Here is a 19,072-nt window from a genome sequence, read left to right as displayed (position 1 = left end):
TTCAAAAATTCACAATAGGGCGGGAAAAAAGTCATATAATAAAGAATATTACAGTATAGCAACATGCATACATAATCCAATGCATAAAAGTCAATAAGGGTGGGATAATCCTCGCCTCCTGTCCTTAATAGAATTGAAAATTCTTGGCACGAATGCTAGCAAATTTTAAATTCTATGTCAGGACGGAGGCTCCGATTATGCTTGTTTAAAGCTCCTCCACCACCACAGAAGCAACAGCAACAATAGGTTTGAAGTAAAACGTTTTGAAAACAGATTACGAAGACCAATCTGCGGCCTTCATGATATCCTGGAGAAAAAACCCCAAAGGAAAAAGCCTTTGAATCCATAGCTCCCCGAGCAGAATGGGCCCCAAAGACGGTAACGTCAATGCCCGCTTCTGACATGAGCCAACGTACCCAACGTGCCAAGGTGGGCTGGAGACACAGGCTTAAAAGGCTTTTGCAAAGCTATAAGCAGTTGACCTTGCAAATCATGACGGAAAGGTGCAGTACTCACCTCATAATCCTTGATACATTGTACTACACACAGCTTGGGATTGTGTGGAAAAGAGGGATAAGACACAGAAAACGTGTTACTTTTAGTACGGCGAGAAATGGAAAAAGAAACACCCTCAGGTGAGAAAGTGCGACCGGCAAGATCCAGTGCACGAACATCTGACACTCGCTTGCAAGACAAGAGGCACAGCAACATTGTCAATTTTGCGGACAATTGTTTCAGAGAAAGCATTGAATTAACAGGCCAGGAGTTCAAGAAACGTAACACCACAGAGACATCCCACAATGTAACATACTTAGGGCAAGGAGGTTTTACCATCCGGATGCCTCTGAGCAATTTGGAAACCAAGGGATGTTCCCCAATTGGTTTAGTATCCACAGGAATGTGACCCGCTGAAATAGCAGAACGAAAATTATTTACCGTTCTGTATGCTAAACCAGAAGAAGCAAGAGAAGCAAGAAAGTTCAGAACTAAGGTGACATCTGCCGAAGAGGTATCCACTGACCTCTGAGCGCACCAATCACACCACCGTTTCCAAGCTGAAGCGTAACGTTTGTGGGTGTTGGGAGCCCAAGCCTCGCCGATAAATCGGGCAGCGTCAGAAGAAAGGCCTGCGACTTGCCAGCGTCCCCCGAAATCCGCCACACCACAAGACGGAGATGCCCCAACAGAATGAGAGGGTGGGGTTGCAGAAGAGGGTCAAGCAACAGGTTCCACCTGTTGGGGAGAAGGAGCGGCGGAGAGCAACTCATCTCCAGAAGAACTGGAAACCACGCCTGAGCCCTCCAAAGAGGAGTGATGAGAATCAGATCCGAGAGAAAATACCTCGTGCGGGCCAGAACCCTGGGAATCATCATGAAGGGAGGAAACGCATAGCACAGGAGAGGAGGCCAAGACTGGAGAAAGGCATCCGTGGCTAAGGCCTCCGGATCCGGGCGCCAACTGTAAAACAGTGGAAGCTGTCTGTTCAGGCGAGAGGCAAAGAGATCCAAGTGGCATTGGCCCCAAACCCGGATCAAGGTCCGAAACACTCGAGGATGGAGACGCCAGTCGCTGTAATCGCGGAGATGACGAGAGTTCCAATCCGCAATGAGATTGTCTCGACCCGGAAGATACTCGGCAATAATCGTGATCTGCCGCTGCAAACAAAGATGCCAAAAGTCCTAGGCAATCTCCGAAAGGAGTCTGGACTTCGTGCCCCCAAGTTTGTTGACATATCTCACCGCTGAGATGTTGTCCATTCGGAGGAGAATGCAACAGTTCGTCGCTTGAGGGGAAAGACAGCGGATCGCAAAAGAGCCCGCAAGAAGCGCTAGACAATTGATGTGGAGGGATAATTCCTCCTGGGACCAACGGCCCCCCGTCGTCAGAGAACCGCATCTGGCTCCCCATCCCCACAGACTCGCATCGGATTCGATCACAATGTCTGGAGTTTTCCCGAACAGCGCTCGACCGTTCCAAGACTCCATGTGGTCCAGCCACCACAACATTTCCCAACGAGCGTCCTCCGAAAGGGGAATGAGGTCGGAGTAACGAAGGCCCTTCTGAAGATGACGGATCTTGAGGCGCTGAAGAGCGCGATAGTGTAAGGGACCCGGAAAAATGGCTTGGATGGAAGAGGATAAGAGGCCTACTATCCGAGCCACTGTCCGCACAGAAACCATTTGCTTGGACAAAACCATGCGCAATTCTCGTTTGATCGCCCTGATCTGCAGACCAGGAAGAAGAAGCTGACAAGCCACTGAATCGATGCGGAACCCGAGGAAATCCATCGCCTGCGAGGGTTGAAAGTCCGACTTTAGAGGGTTGACAAGAAACCCTAGCGACTGTAAGAGCTCTATGGACCAATGTAAATGAAGCTGCAGAAGAAAAGGGCACTGAGCCAGCAAAAGAATGTCGTCTAGATAGACAATCAAACGGACTCCCCGGGCCCGTAAAGATTCCATCACTGGTCTCATGAGCTTTGTAAAGCACCATGGAGCGGAAGAAAGACTGAAGGGGAGTACAGTGTACTCGAACCAATTCCCCAACCATTGAAACTGAAGAAAGCGACGGTGGGGAGCATAGATTGGCAGAGAAAGATAGGCGTCTTTCAGGTCCAAACGGACCATCCAGTCCCCTTCTTGAAGAAGATCTCGAAGAAGATGGATACCTTCCATCTTGAAATGACGGTATATAACACCGCCGTTGAACTCTTTGAGGTTGAGGACCAGACGGGAACCTCCACCTTTTTTCTCCACTAGGAAGATATTGCTGACGAAACCGTCGGGGTGACGGGAAGATGGAATGATGGCTCCTTTCGCCAGAAGAGACTCGACTTCTTCGGAGATGAAGTCCTGATCTTGTTGGGAAAAAACGAGGGGGGTGGGAAGGCGGTGTTGGAGAGGGCGTTCGTAAAACTCTAGTTTGAAACCCTGCACCGTCTCCAACACCCAAGCATCGCTGGAGATTAGCTGCCAGTTGTGGAGAAAAAATTTTTGTCTGCCCCCCAGAACAACCTCTGATGCTAGAATCAAGCTCACCTGAGTTGGAGGAATCATGACGTCCTCCTTGGGCACCTCCATAGCCGCCTTTGCCATGGTTATTTCTGCCCTTGCGAGAGGGATAGAATCGAGACTTTCCAGAGCCATAGGTATCTTGGGCTCCTCCACGCTGGGACTGACCTCCTCGTTGAGTAGGCTGGGTACCTCCCCGGCCGGACGAACGTCCCCTTCGTCCGGCCCGTCCGAAAACCGGACGGAAGGCTCGACGTAAGTTCGATTGCGCCTTGTCAAGGCCACTGAACGTCGCCACAAAATTAGTAAGTTCTTTTAGAAAGGGGGGACCGAAGAGCAACCCTTGTGCTAGAGAACCGGATTCAGAAGATGCAAGATCTGTTAATTTAGGATCTAATTTCATTAAGATGGAGCGACGCCGCTCGCAGGAGAGGGCACAATTAGCATTCCCTAAAATGCAGATGGCTCGTTGAGACCATCCTGCTAACTCATCAGGATCAATGAGAATGTTAGAATGTTTTGCAGTGTATGCCAAATCCAAAATCTTGGTCAATGGTCTCAAGAGATCTAGTAGTTTGTCCTGGCAGGACCTCCACGATCTATCTAAGCCTTTCTTCGGGTCTTTAGCATATTTACGCATATACGTTATCATAGAGGGATCAACCTCGGGAGTGTCCGCTAACTTGTCCGCCAGATCGGGTCATGGGCATTCAGAGCGCAGTCTAGCACGTACATCCTTCTCGAAAGGACGACGGATATGTGCCTGAACGTAATCAGTAACCTCAGGAGAGGGAAGCCAAACCGAAGAGTTTGGATGAATAATGTCATCCGGGTTAAATGTTAAGACTTGCGGAACAGAAGAGGCATCGACGAAGTGTTCCTTACGAGCTTTCTTTTTGGGAGGCGGAATCACAGGATCTGAAGAGTCAGTAGAGGAAGAGTCATCAGTGACGGTTGAAACTGGATGCGTCTGAAAAGACGAGGCAGATCTTTTGGAAGGTTTGGAGGCGGTTAGATTTTTAGCTAATTTAACAAAGTCTGCCTTATGAGGATTTTTTGGAGACTTCTTAGATCGACCTGTAGAAGGTAACCAACCCTGCTGAGTGGCGTAATCAGCCAAATGTCTTTTCAGAGGTGCTATAGCCTGATACAAGGCTTGGTCCATAAACTCAGCCCCCTCAGAGCCCGCGGGCTCTTCCTCAGCGTAGTAGTAAGATTCATCATCCTCATAGTATTCTGACATTCTGCCTGAAGGTAGAATTAATGCCCGAGAGGAGAAGTAAATTATCAACACCCAAAGGGCACTTCAGAGGGAGTGTAACCCCAAAGCAAGCCAAGAACAGGCGGCAACCTGTCCAACAATAATGTTCAAAAGTGGAGGGAGGGCTTGCTTGACACACTCTAGGCAGAGCCTTTCAATAATTTTACAACCCCAGGTCTTTTTCCAGAACTCTAGGGCGTAAGGGGCCTAACGACAGGAAATGCGGGTGTTGGAACTGGCCCTTTTTGCAGGGTCATCCTCAAACTTTTTGCTTCTTCCTCCCTTATTTTTCCTGACCCGTGGCTGTTGGCAATAGGACTCTGCGCACTTTACCACTGCTGATCAGGGCTAAAGTGCATATGCTCCCTGTGTAAATTGCTATTCTGATTGGATATACATGTTTGGCATATTTGTATCACCATGAAGTCCCTAGTAAAGTGCACTGGGTGTGCCAGGGCTGGTGATGACAAATGCTACTAGTGGGTCTGCAGCACTGATTGTGCCACCCACATGGGCGGTCTTTTAGTTGCAGAGCCCCCCAGCTTTGGAATCTGCTTCCACTTCCTCTCCGTAGCACTGCCAACTTGCTCCAGTTTAGGAAGGGCCTGAAGACTTGGCTTTTTAATTCTTAGTCTGTTTTACTGCCTACTGTTTTTTTGTTTTTTTCTGATGTTTGTTTTTAGCTGTGTTGTGTTATTTCATTATGAGTTGATGGTGGAAAGCGTCGGGACACTCCTACCGAGTAGCCGTACGCTATATAAAAGCTATATAACATAACATAACATAACATAACATAACATGAGTAGCCCTAAAATGGTGTCTCAGGCCTGCCACTGCAGTGCCTATGGGCAGTTTTAGAACTGCCATGTCCTCCTGGTCAGTGTCCCCACTGACCAGGCCTAACCCTTCCCTTTTCGTGCACATCAGTCACCCCTATGGAAGGCCCAAGGTACCCCCCTGGGCAGGGTGCAGTGTATGTGAAAGGTAGAGCATGTACTGGTGCAGGTAACATGTTCTGGTAGTGAATTACAGCCATTTTCGTTTTTCACTATTGTAAGGCTATCTTGCTCCATAGATTAACATGGGGGATGCTGGCTACAGTGGTTAACAGCATTTCTTCCCATAGGAACAAGATAGGACATAAGTATCTAGTATCCCTGAACTCAGAATTTAATAATACATCTTTTAGGAAAGATTGTTTTTAAATCCTGTGTTTGAGAACAGCACTTTTAGAAAGTTGCTGTTCTCTTGTCTGGACCTTCTGTGTGCCTGGGCCTGTTTGTGTATTGACTGTCTGGTTTGTGAGTGACAGGGGCTGGGGAATTCCCCAGCAGGATGGATGAGTCAGCACTAGGCTGAATGACTGCAGTTGCAACTGGAGTGGTGGGAGGAGTTAGCACCTGGGCTGAATAGGGCTGTGCCTGCCTTCCACAATGCTGGCTCCACCCCCCTGCTGGGCGGCTGAGGACCCTGCCCCTCACTCTGAAAGGAAAGATGCAGCCAGCAAAACAAAGTACTCAGGATCCACCCAGAACTGGTTCAGACCGGGCACAGGGCCCACATGCACCAAGAGAACAAAGACTTTAGGGGTATAAGTACAGGACCCCTGACAACAGAAAATTAGATCATCCTGGAAATCAAGAAGGAACCTCTGCCAAGGAGAAAGCTGACTCTGAAGAAGGAAGATTGTCCTGCTGTTGCTCTGCTGGACAGACCTGCTGTTGCTTTGCTGCCAAGGAGAGGGGAGGACTTTGCTGTGTGCTGTGTCCCCTGTCTTGAAGGAATCTCCAAGGGCCTGAGAAGAGCTGGCTCCCTGTTTTTGAAGTCCCAGGAACAAAAGGACTTCACCCCCAGCTTCCCTGAACTCTGCTGAGTGAGTTCTGTCCCTCCTAGAGTGCTTGATCCAGTTGTGGGGCCTCTGGAGGTTGGACCTGTGCTGGGAAGCTTGAAACTAAGCTTGAGTGACTTTTGAAACTTGAAAAGTGTTGCATCGCTCGCTTGCGGAGCGCATCCCCGACAGTGCGAGAAGTTTCCCACCGCTACGGAGGTCGAGATTGTCGCAGCGCCTGACGCCGCTGCCAGAGACGTCGCATCCTTCGTTTGCGGGACGCACCAGACCGGTGCGGGAGAATCGAACATCGCTGCGAGTATCGTCGCAGAGCCTGTCGTCGCTGGGTGAGAACGCCGCACCGCTTGCTTGCGGACCGCATCACGTCGCTGCGAGAGTCGTCGCAGGATCATCGCATCGAGGAGCTGCGAGAGAGAGGATCACCGCTGGACCGCGCATCGTCGCCCCGGAGATCGTCGCAGCACCTTCGAGATCGTCGCATCGTGTCTTCGCGAGAACAGACTTCCTACGGAACCTACGCACCGGAATCCATACAAGTGGCCTTCCTCCCCATACAGACCGGATTCGTCGCCACACGCCCGCTGCTGCAGCGGGGCTGTCGCAAACTCCTCCCCAGGGTCTCAGGAGCAACGCATCGCTTGTTTTTCACCGTACCAGCTTCTGCTTTTGGAACTTTGTTGCAACTAAAGGTACTGTGAGTAAACGTGACGCAACTGTGAACTTTTCACGCAACTGTGGTTATTTTTACCGCAACTTGAAGAACTTTAAAGCAACCTTAAGAACTCTTTGAAACCATATTCTTGAACTGTGTATGTTGGATTTTTATCGTTTTGGTCTTGTGTAGTTTTAGATTAAATACCTTTATTTTTCTAAACTATTGTGGAATCAGTTTGTGGTGTTTTCACTGTGTTACTGTGAGTGTTGGTACAAATACTTTACGCATTGCCTCTGATTAGCCTAGACTGCTCAGGCCAAGCTACCTAGAGGGCGAGCAGGGGTTATCTCAGAGAGTTATCTCCTTGTCCTGACTAGAAGCAAGGGTCCCTATTTGGACAGTGGTACCTACCTCTGCCAACTAGAGACCCCCATTTCTAACAGCGGGCAAAGGCAAAGCCTAAATTCACTTAGCTCCGGAGAGACACTCGAGCGCACAGCTGTCCTGTCAGAAAATCCCACGAGCGAGTGCGCAGTACCACCGCCGACCACTAAACCGAACAGCCGGTGTACTGCGCATGCGCTGAGGAGCAATGTCGAAAATGGGAGACGCGCGAGAAGGACGCGCGTCTCTCAGCCCCACTCCCGCTCCACAAACAAGAACAGGCGCAACAAGCAAGCCTGCAACCGGGGGGGTGAGCCCACGCCCCTGTAGCGACGCCGAAAACGGCAAGATACAGAGTGCAAGTGTGAAAAACAAAGCGCATACAGTAACAGCGCAAACACATGAACCAAAGGTTCGAATAAGCATATAACTGAAGCGCAACAGTGCAAAATACAAAGCGCTTATGATATAAACATTAAACAATGCATATAATTCATAAGAATAGGTGAAAACACTTAACTGGCTGCGGAGCAGCAAAGAAAGAGGAAGTTGGGACCTCTATGACGTTATTTATACCTTCTATGTACTCTATGGTTACTATGTGCTCATGGGAAATGTAGTTTTTTGTTTCTTTACTGTGTTTTTATTGGCTGCTGTTTCAGTAAAGAAATTGAGAAAAGCATAATCGGAGCCTCCGTCCTGACATAGAATTTTAATCATTACATTGTTTGTAAATATGGTTAATTGAATATACAATGTAATTTTATGAAGTAATGACAGACATGCAGAGATGGGCATGACTGACATTATGTGGTAAATAATGAAATCACTTTTTTCAAATGTTGAAATAAACAGGGAACTATTATTAAGTCGTGCCCACCTAGCTTTAAGGGTCTATACACAAGGGACATTAGGTCTCTTAATAACATGATTTACGTATAAAGACTCTTTTATGAATTGGTCCTGAAAATACATAATATAAGTAGGTACCAGTTAATAATTAACGTAAGCACGGCACCATTAGTTTAAATGATGATATGAAGCATACTATAGGTCGGAATCTGTAGATAGAAATAAAGTACATACGATGTGGTACAACAACTGTCGATCGTTTAAAGCCATTTGGTGATCGATACAATTGAAACATGTATAACATAGCAGAAACTCTACAGTATAATATATATCAACACCAGGCCAAGATGGCTGCCTATGTTGACAATGATATGGACACAAGCAAGACAGTCCTCTTTCGCGCTCCAAACTATAAAACGAACGACACTCGGCGTACATGAAAACGTTGATGCGCTAACGGGGGCTCGTCAGCTTCAATTTTCAAAGGAGATTACATGTATATGTACACCAAATAGAGCCAGGACACTATAGTCTGAATATATATTTTGTATAAAATCCTTAAACACTTGTTTACCTTTGCTTTAGTTTAGACTCTAAAGTTGTTCCAGTTGAATTTTCGTCGGGCAACAAATAAGGACCCCTAATCAGAAGACGTTTTAAATCAGAGCGAAGATGTCCCTTTTTCGTATGTTTGCCTCTATAAAAAACTACGGTAATTTACGTTTAATCATGTTTAAAAATGAACATTCTGCAATGTACTAAGTAGTTACTAGAAGAATAAAAATCCCTCTTTGACTCACGCAGGGTCTTCCACTATTGTCAAAGCAAATACGGGCGATATTCATGATTCTGCTGAATTTTCTTAAACAACAGAACCCAGGTAGGCTCTTTTTATTGTACTTGAATATAATAACGGAAATAAACTCCGGTTGGCAATGAGTTGGTTCATTCCCAAAGGTTTAAATGTCAATGATAATAATGATGGGGTTATCATAATTACGATGATGGAATATCGGTCAGTTAACATATTGAGATGCACTGACCAAAAAAAGATGTATCTTCTCTTTGGATAAAATATACCTGATTACTTTTGAAAGAGTTCTCTAGATGTATGCAATACAAATAGATCTAATATTAAGTGCAAAAAGACCAAGATAGATAGAATAACCACATTACATCGAGATAAAATGTTTATACCAAGGATGCAATTACTCCTATTAATAATGCTCTGTTGTAATAGGGAGAATATAATACTCAAAAAAGAAAAATGTAACATTGGCTGTTGAATCCATGTAAATGTCATAGCCGTAGTCCCAATAGGTATGATCATGAAATACAATGATGGAGCTTATTGTAGATACAATCATATATCTGTCCAAACCAAATTCGGCTCATAAATAAGGCTGGCAAAACAGGTATATTTTACTCCCTTGGACTATATGCAAAATGCAATAAGAATGGATATATATTTTGTGCATTAACCAAATATGCTGAATGAACATCAGTAGAGACACAAGTATGATATCTGGATATGATATACAGAATGTCATAGAACAAAATATGATACTACTAAAAGTTTTTCAATTACTTAATATGATTTTGCTTTTTAAAGACAATGTTGAAGGATAGAATTCTGTCATATTTACACGGGTAATATATTATAACTTGATTAAAATATATGGTAATTATTGTTTGTTCTATAATTCACTAGGGGTCAACCACTTTAAAAAATGTTAGTCCTGAAGATGGTCCCATCGATCAAAGCCTAGAGACCGAAACGTCGACTTGCACACTTCTTTCTTAACAGTCATCGACTGTGATTATGAAAAATTGTATACAACTGTAACAGTAAAGGTTGAAATATTAGGTTGTTTCCTTCTTGTTTCATTGTATGTGTTTCATACAAGTACCCTTTATGAAATTTGATGATAAAATCCATTATGTTTAGATACACCTGTGTTCTTTGCTTCTTTTTGTTGTATAATATATATATATATATGTAATGTATATTCTCTTTGATATATATCTCTATGTGATTTATTCAAAACTATAAGAAATTGTGCTATTAGAAAACAGAATGTCAAAAGAAATCAATTAGCAAGCTAATAACAAACCTTGTAATTAACTGAGATTTAGAACAACATAACTGAGTATTTCAATACATCCCTTGAAGGCACCTTTAACCGCTTAGTAACTTTGCCCGAGCCCTTAAGGGTAGATTGGGTTCTCCATTATACCTACCATTGTCTAAAAAAGGCACACTCAATGAACATGCACTGTCATGAACCGACGGTGACCATGGAACACCTCCACTTCCTGATCCAAACCAAAAACACCCTCCACTGCACCCTTATATACAGGACCCAAGGACATGAACCCTATTCACTGATGCCATTGTAGACCTCATTGCATCCCAGGCTCTCACAATTACTGACTGCTTCCTACTTGGAGACCTCAAGTTCCATCTGATCAGCCCCAGTGACCAGACCACCACCCCCTTCTGGGAAAACTCATCAACCTCTGACTCAAGAAGCTAGTCATCGCACCAACCCACATAGCCTGACACATGCTTGAGCCCTTCTTCTCTACCAGCTGGAACTTCAACTACAGCCACACCACAGGACTCTCCTGTACCAACCATCATTATTTACATCACGCCATCACCTCACCCACCGTACATCATCACTATCATTGCCCTCCGTTGCAGCTGTATCAAGGCCACCAAAGAACTTACTGTCAACTCCCTCAGCACCACCCAGATTTAAGACTGCATTGAGCTCTTGAGGCGGAAGCCAAGAGCGTTTTTACCTGTTTTTAAAAACAAACTATTGAAATTTGATTGTCACTTTAACTTGTTGCACTCGTCACTTACTGAGCTCTGGTTGTGCTTGCGCAGTGGATCTAGCGCTGCTGCGGCCCCCAGAGCAAACAATCTCTTCCTGCCGCCATCTCGGCGAGGCCGCAGGCCAGGCCCCCTTTAGAGGCCACGCCCCCCTACAAATAGACGCTGAAAACTAGCGCCGCTCATTAAGACTGCATTGAGCTCTTCAGGCGGAAGCCGAGAGCGTTTTTACCTGTTTTTAAAAACTAACTATTGAAATTTGATTGTCACTTTAACTTGTTGCACTCGTCACTTACTGAGCTCCAGTTGTGCTCGCGCAGTGGATCTAGCGCTGCCATGGCCCCCAGAGCAAACAATATCTTCCTGCCGCCATCTCGGCGCGGCCGCAGGCCACGCCCCCTTTAGAGGCCATGCCCCCCGCCGCCCTACAAATAGACGCTGAAAACTAGCGTCGCTCATTAAGACTGCATTGAGCTCTTGAGGCGGAAGCCAAGAGCGTTTTTACCTGTTTTTAAAAACTAACTATTGAAATTTGATTGTGCAATTTGATTGTCACTTTAACTTTTTGCACTCGTCACTTACTGAGCTCCGGTTGAGCTCGCGCAGTGGATCTAGCGCTGCAGCGGCCCCCAGAGCAAACAATCTCTTCCTGCCGCCACTTCGGCGAGGCCGCAGGCCACGCCCCCTCCCCCTCCCTCCAGACCTATAAATCATGTGCATCCCCCGGACGCGCAGCGGACGAGCGCAGCGGGCGCGCCGTCAGCGCGCCAAAGGTAAGCCCGTCTGCGCCCGTCCACGCCAGGTCGGGCCCTAGGGCACACCATGTCGCCCATCCCATCTCATACTCTTTACAATCTCTCAGAGAGCTACAGCACCTTGCCCCCCCACTGTCTCCCAATTCCTATAGCCGTGTACACACTGCCGGCCTCTTGTGCCCTGCTCTACAATCTCCATGTGGCCACACACCATCAGTTAAACCGATCAAGAACGCTACTTCCATCAGGGTGTCATATCTGAACACCCGTTCTCTAGTAAAGCACTGCGAAGACATTTTTATTCTGTTGTCTAATAACAACCCTGACATACTCCTGCTAGCGGAAACATGGTTAACGTCAGAGTCCCTCCCAGATATTTTGGCGGCCCTCCCCCCTGACTACTACATTCTTCATGCCGATCGCCCTGGTGACCGGCCTGGGGGTGGGGTGGCAGCCATCATATCGAAGCGCCTGAACTCGACTTCTTCTTATTCCCTCCCTCTTCCTGAGGTGGATAACTTGCTTGTTAGCCTGGAAATTTATACCGGCGCCTTCACGTTCCTTCTTTTATACCGGCCTCCACACCCTATGCCTTCCTTCCCTACCATTATGAGTGAACAGCTGTCCAATCTATTAACGCAGCACTCTAGGTTCGCCCTTTTTGGTGACCTGAACTATTGGTTCAATGATACCAACGCCGACCCCCATGCTATTGAGCTCTTTGAGACTCTCAACAGCGTGAACCTCACCCAACAGGTCACCCGATCCACTCATATCAAGGGCCATATCCTGGACCAGAACTGGACCTGTAATCTGGCTCTGTCCCAGCCAGCTATATCCCCTTGCATCTGGTCAGACCATCACTTAGTTGACACTTCCATCACTGTCGGCGGCCGGATCCTTGCTCCTCTGATGGCTGGTGGCTCCTCACGAAAATGGAGCACATATGACTCCCAGGGCTTTCTCATGACCCTGGCCGACACCCGCCCAGTCTTTAATTCCACTGATAATATCGACGTCATAGAAAATGACCAGCGACCAATTCGCCCCCCCTTACCAAATTTCCCCGCACTAGGCATCACAATTCCCAATGGTGGTTCTCTGATGACCTCAAGCAACTTAAGTTAAAAACGCGCCAGTTGGAACGAATCTGGAGACGCGTCTATTCTAACTCAGCCAGGCTGTCTTACACGGCTGCACGCAGAGTATACAAAACTGCCATCACCCTAGCAAAATCGGAACATTTTTCCAATAGGATCTCGTCTGCGGTTAATAAATCAAAGGAGGTGTTCAAAGTCATGAATGAACTTACCACAGATGACAGAAACCTCCCAGCCCAGACTCCTACTCAAGAGACATGCGACACTCTCAACCTCTTCTTTGTGGAAAAGATCATAAAAATCAAAAACTCTATCCCTTCCCCACCCCAGCCACATCTATCGGACACCGCCTCTAATAACCCCCTGACTCTTACTACCTTCCCTGCCCTGAACCCCACCTCATTAGCGGAACTCGCTACCCGTGTCAAATCTGGCTCCCCTAATGATTGCTGCCCGCCATCTGTCTTACGGAATATCTGCCTTAATCTACCTGATTGTATTTTACCCCTGCTGAATGGTTCACTCAGCAGCGGCATCGTTCCTAGTTCTCTTAAGGAGGCCATCCTAGTGCCCCTCCTCAAAAAACCTGGCGCCGACCCCGTGGAACCATCCAATTAGCATCCCATCTCCCTCCTTCCCTATTTTCCCAAATTAATGGAGGCCCACGTCACACGATGCCTGTCAAATTTTATTGAATCCTCTTGCTACTTTGAGCCCAACCAAGCTGGCTTCAGACCTGCCCACTCTACTGAAGCCGTCATTCTGGCAGTCCTGGACACGCTTAGGAGTAACGCGGGTGCGGGGATCCCCCAAGCCCTTGTACTCCTGGACCTGTCGGCCGCGTTCGACACGGTGGACCACAACATCCTTCTCCACCATGTCGGACAGGCAGGCATCCAGGGTACCGCTCTTAAGTGGGTCGAGTCCTTCCTGATCGGAAGAACTCAGGCCGTCCGCCTGGGCCCCTATACCGCAACAAAAACCCCCACGATCTGTGGAGTCCCTCAGGGCTCCTCCCTTTCACCGCTTCTGTTCAACTTATACCTCCGGCCCCTGATCCACTCACTTCAGAAATGGGACATTATTGTTTACAACTATGCCGACGATTTACAGATTGTCCTCCCTCTCAGTTCCCCCCATGCCATCAATACGTTTCACAGTGTCATGATTCACATCCAACACTGGATGAACCTGAATCAACTCAAGCTAAACCCCGGGAAAACCGAGCTCCTCCTCCCTGGACTCAGTAATGCTCACTGGGGTCCGCAGTTTTGGCCCTCTGAGCTAGCCCCCCCCAGTCCCGGTCAAATCAGTGAAGAGCCTGGGTGTGATTATCGACACCGAACTGCCCCTCAAAGCTCAAATGGTTGCGGTCATATCATCTTGTACGTACCAGCTCTGGAAGATCCGCAAAGTTCGCCACTTACTTCCACCCGCAGCACTTACCCAAGTTGTCATCTCGCTGGTACTTTCCCGTCTGGACTTCTCCAACTCCCTCTACCACGGTCTCCCACAATCTCTGCGCACCGCCTTCAGGTTGTCCAGAACCAAGCGGCCCACCTCATTCATAAAACCCCAGATGGCAATCGGCAAAACCTTTACTTCACAGACTGCACTGGCTACCAATAGGCCAAAGGGCAGCTTTCAAAGTGGCCTGCCTCACATTCAAAGCCCTTCACTGCACTGGTCCCGCGTTTCTCAAATCCCTAATCATCCCTTATCGACCTACGCGCAACCTTCGCTCAGCCCACCTCCATCGGCTACTCACCCCCAAAGCTAAAACCAAGAAATTCGGTGGCCGTCGCTTCTCCCACCTAGCCCCCGGACTTTGGAATCTCCTCCCTCTTTCCATCAAATCCAGCCCTTCCCTCCTGAACTTCAGAAAATTGCTTAAAACTCATCTCTTCTCACCCCTTGGTTAATATTCCGTCACTCACGCTTCACCCTCACTCACTCTGTCTTAAAGCGCCATGAATCCTATGGTGTTAGCGCGCTATATAAGTTGCACTTAACATAACATAACATAACATAACACCACTCCACCAACGCTTGCAGATGGCAAGACGGCAGCACGCAACCTCCACCTATGGATTTCCAATTGTGGCAACACCCTGGCACCCCTCAAGAAAAGAGCTATATTTATTGATCTCTTTTAAAATATCGGAATTAAAAAATATTTTTTGATATCATTACAGTTTATTGCACTATTTTTTGTCTAATGTTTATATAATATGTTCCTTTAAATAGCCAGCTCCTTGTACTCGAAGTCTGCCTGGGCGTATACTTTTTCACAAAAAAAAAAAAAAAGCCCTCAAGAAAAGACCAGGCAAACAACACTCCAAGAAGGTCAACTGGTTTACTTCCACCCTCCACTAGTCCAGCCCCACCTGCAGATGTCTAGAGAAGAGATGGAGCCACAACATCAGTCAACTACACAATACAGTTCCCCTTGCACCAGGGCACAAGGGTGCCTGCGTTGGCACATGGAAGCATTGTGTAGGGGAAAAAGACAGGGGAGCCTATTCATGAGCCCCTTCTCACAATTTAAATCTGCTGGTTTGTCATTTTCTTAACATACTTGCAGTGTGACCTGTGAAGACCTATGCCACATTATACCTGCATCAGGTATGATGTATGCAGGGTAGGCATTCCCATGCAACAGAGCCTCATAGGAGTGGCACAGTAAAATCCATAAGATTTCACTGCAACAAGTAGGACACCACTGCATCTGAGCCTTACGCCTTTAGTGACTTTAGTGCTGACAGATATGCAGGATTCCAGAAGTGTCTGTCATTAATTGTGGCATGGAGCGCTATACAGTGAATACAGCACATCCATGGTGTCACAAGAAGGGCGTAGTGAAAAGCGTTGCAACACTGTTTTGTTGCAGCGATGCACCACTTTTTAGGTTGATGGTGACAGTTCCTGCCCTGTAGTTTTGTTGCAGGGCACCGCAGCAACATTCCTTGCAGCACTGTCTAGCAACAAAACCTTCTGAAATGAGGCCCAAGTGTTTGCACCATTATTAAGACCAGCTATTTTCTAGTCTTGAAAAGTGCCTCTAACTGGAGTTAGAGGGAATGTTTTGGGGTTTTGCAGTATACAAGGAATTCCTTGTAAATATCACAAAGTGGGATTAGCTGCAGTTTTTGCACGGGAACCCCTACCTTGCATCTCATTTTTGTTAATCCCATTAACAGAAGTAGCGATCTTAAAAATTCCAGTTTTCACTGAGAAAGTGATGCTAACTGCACTTAGCAACAACTTGTAAATACGGCAATAAAAAAAGCCATAACGTCAAAACATTGACACTACGGCAGCATTAAGTCCTTGTACTTATGCTCCCTTGCATTTAGGAGAACCTACAAACCCTGTATATCACTGCAACCTAAGCGGATCTAATGGTACATTGCTTTTGTAAATTGGCCATTGTGACAAAAAGTTATAGATGAAAACATTGTCACAAATGGCAGTTTCATTTGTACTCGTTTTCAATATTTCTCTATTTCAACAGTTAGTTCTTTAACCTTGAAGTATCTACACATACTGAATTTGGATTACTTTTTACCTTTTTGAAAACTCTAGAGTGCCTAGATCACCCATGATTTTATACTGGTTTTATTTATTACTTGAGTTTTATATAGCTCTGGCTAGACCCAGAGGTATCAGAGCGCTTTACATAAGGACACAGCGAGTTACAAGTTACAAAAGTTTCACAGTTGTTGCATAATGGATAAATAAACATTACAGGAGTAAATTAGCGAACAAGAAAGTCAGGATAGGAAAGACCAGGGACAGCAAGTAATCCACAGGGAGGAGACAGCAACGGGGAAGAAAACTAGACAAATGTCTGTGGTCAGGCTGGGTAGGTGATGTTCATAGCGGTGTGCCAGGGCCAATCTCCCCTTTAACTGTCGGTGCAGCTCCACTGGAAAGCGGCCATGTATGCGTTTAGGGCTCTGCCAGAGAAGAGTGAGGATCAGAAGGGGATCAGAAGGCTAGAAACCAAAGATGGGCGTTAGGCGCTGGCAAGGATGGAAAGGTAGGAGAAGGAGTGTGGGTTTGGCAGCCATCTTAGAGCCAGGCACGTCGAGTCTATTAATTTATTGGTTTTCAACACAAACTGGAAGCAGATTGAGAGCACAAAAAAATACGAAAAATGGGCTATCTTTTTTGAAAAATTGTAAAAGTTTGGTAAAACAGAGTTTTTTGTATTCTGCTCTGTATGCAAATGAAAGCTGTGAAGCTGGTGACTTTAGCACAGCATTGCATTGATTCCATCTTTGCGAACTTTTATCTAGGGTACCTTTTTGTATTTGTATCCTAAAAAAATCTAGATTTGATATATTTTGTTTACTTCCTCAGTCCCCTCATGAGGAATTCACAAACACTGGGTACCATTAGAATCCCCAAGAAGTTGGAAAACATGGGTGCAAATTTGGCATGGATACCTTTTGTGAAAATAAAGAAATGGAGCCCTAAGTGTGAACTACCCCAAATAGTCATAAAACAGCTTGATATGTGGGGGATGAAAGCCCAGCAGTTAAGGGGTTTCTGGTGTGTTTCTATTTGCATTACTTCTTAAAGTGGGCACTAGAATCTTTATATGGAATGTATTCTATGTTCAAGCAGTGAGGTTCAGCGGTTCGGCAGTTGCTCTGTGACCTCCGGAACTGACTAGTGGTCTTGATCTGTGCTGTGTGCTGACAGAAATAAAGAAGACTTAAACCTTTCATCAGATGACTCCTTTTTAATTTATTTGGAGCTCACCGGATACTACACTTGGCGAGGAGGATGGGATTTTTCTTCAGCACCTTTACAGCACTGACTGCGTGGGTGAACATAATTTACTTTCTGCTTTCCTGCCTTGGAAGAACCTCTTAGTGACCGGAATCCCGCCGTTAATGTTTGAAGACATCCCGCGGCAGGTTGTATGGATTTTCTGTACCATACGTAAATATTTCAAGTTGGTTTTCTTTTGAAATCCTCAACCCCCATGCCGCCCTTGCCCGAGCATTGGCTTACCTCGCACGATCCTTGGAATCTTCATCCAGCACGGCATTCTCTCCTGCTCACTGTTCTCCAGGCTACGTCATACTACGTTCGCACGCAGCTACAACAGGGTCATGTTTACGTGACCTTAGGTGCCGCCATTTTACAAGGCACCAACTTTATTTACAATTTCAGCAAGGTAACGCGCACCCCATTTTATACGCCCACTAATTCATTTTACATGCAATCGCTCAAAAACAGTGCATGCAGTTTTCTTCGCACATTCCAGTTTTCAGCTACCTCGGTGATGTGCACACCATGAAGGTACTTTAATGATTTTACTCACCACTTTTAACTTATTGAATCCTATACGGTGATGTGCACACGTTAAATTCACATTTTTTGCTTTATACTTTGAATCACTAGTACTCCTCACTATCTTAAGGATTACGTTTTACATTGAATTCACCTTTCTGTTTTTACTCCTCCTGCTTCCTCCCCTTTTCATCTCCTCTCCTTTTTCTTCTTTCCTTTTAACCCCTTCCATGAGGTAGCCTCCTCGCACGCTCATGACGAGCCCAGCTCGTCACGTAACATGCGATTTAAAAAAACTCAGCATACGGGCGGAATTCCGCCCGCACGCATGCGGTTAAAGAGGGAAGATGTGTCGTGTTTCCATTTGCATTACTTCTTAGAGTGGGCACTAGAATCTTTATATGGAATGTGTTCTATGTTCGAGCAGTCAGCTCCGGAGTTCGCAGGCCAACTGCCGAACCTCCGAACCTCACTGTTGCAACTTTATTTTGACATTTTCCTTCTGTTTATTTCTTTCATATTGTTACCATGCAAAATATTACGTGTCCTCCTAATTTTCTACCTGAACCTGGATTGGTAAAAACCAAATGGAAGCAATGGTTTAAAGGTTTTGCAAGTTATAATATAGCTTCAGATGGAGCAAAATTGGATCCAGTCAGAAAGTTAGCTTTCCTCTATAATAATCTGGGTTCTGAGGGGTATCATATCTTTGACCATTTACCAGTCATGATCCAAACTAATGAAACTGATTGGGATGTTTATAAGGAAGCTGTTTGTAGACTTTCCAATAATTTCAAAGATGACACAAGTTGTTGAAAGACATACATTTTACACCAGACGTCAATTTGATTTTTAATCAATTGATACCTTTTTAACTGAATTAAGGGTATTAATAGCCACTTGTGACTTTGATAGGAACATTGATTCTTATTTAAGGGATCAATTAGTTGTCAATTGTTTTAACAAAAAAGTACAAGAAAGGCTTCTCTGTTGTAGAGATACTTCCTTAGATGAAACTTTAGAACTGGCCAGAGGCATTGAGAGATCAGTTGTTGC

General features: G+C 45.9%; 1 protein-coding gene and 1 long non-coding RNA gene across 2 annotated transcripts in view; one reads left to right on the top strand and one right to left on the bottom strand.

Annotated features, from left to right (window-relative positions):
* The window catches only part of LOC144767776 (olfactory receptor 5V1-like), a 117,188-nt gene extending 99,345 nt beyond the window's left edge, over positions 1 to 17,843 (bottom strand). Inside the window, exon 1 of the mRNA XM_078651156.1 lies at positions 17,735 to 17,843. The gene's annotated coding sequence lies outside the window, so the exon portion shown is untranslated. The remainder of the gene's footprint in view (positions 1 to 17,734) is intronic.
* Positions 8,437 to 9,963, top strand: LOC144767777 (uncharacterized). Its single transcript, XR_013598342.1, has 3 exons — positions 8,437 to 8,724; positions 8,817 to 8,892; positions 9,724 to 9,963. It is a non-coding gene; the product is annotated as an uncharacterized LOC144767777 (long non-coding RNA).
* Positions 17,844 to 19,072: the final 1,229 nt, after the last annotated feature.

This window comes from Lissotriton helveticus, chromosome 7, assembly GCF_964261635.1.
Source record: "Lissotriton helveticus chromosome 7, aLisHel1.1, whole genome shotgun sequence".
NCBI lineage: Eukaryota > Metazoa > Chordata > Amphibia > Caudata > Salamandridae > Lissotriton > Lissotriton helveticus.
The sequence above is the reverse complement of the archived record's forward strand: the minus strand, read 5'-3'. Positions and strand labels throughout refer to the sequence as shown.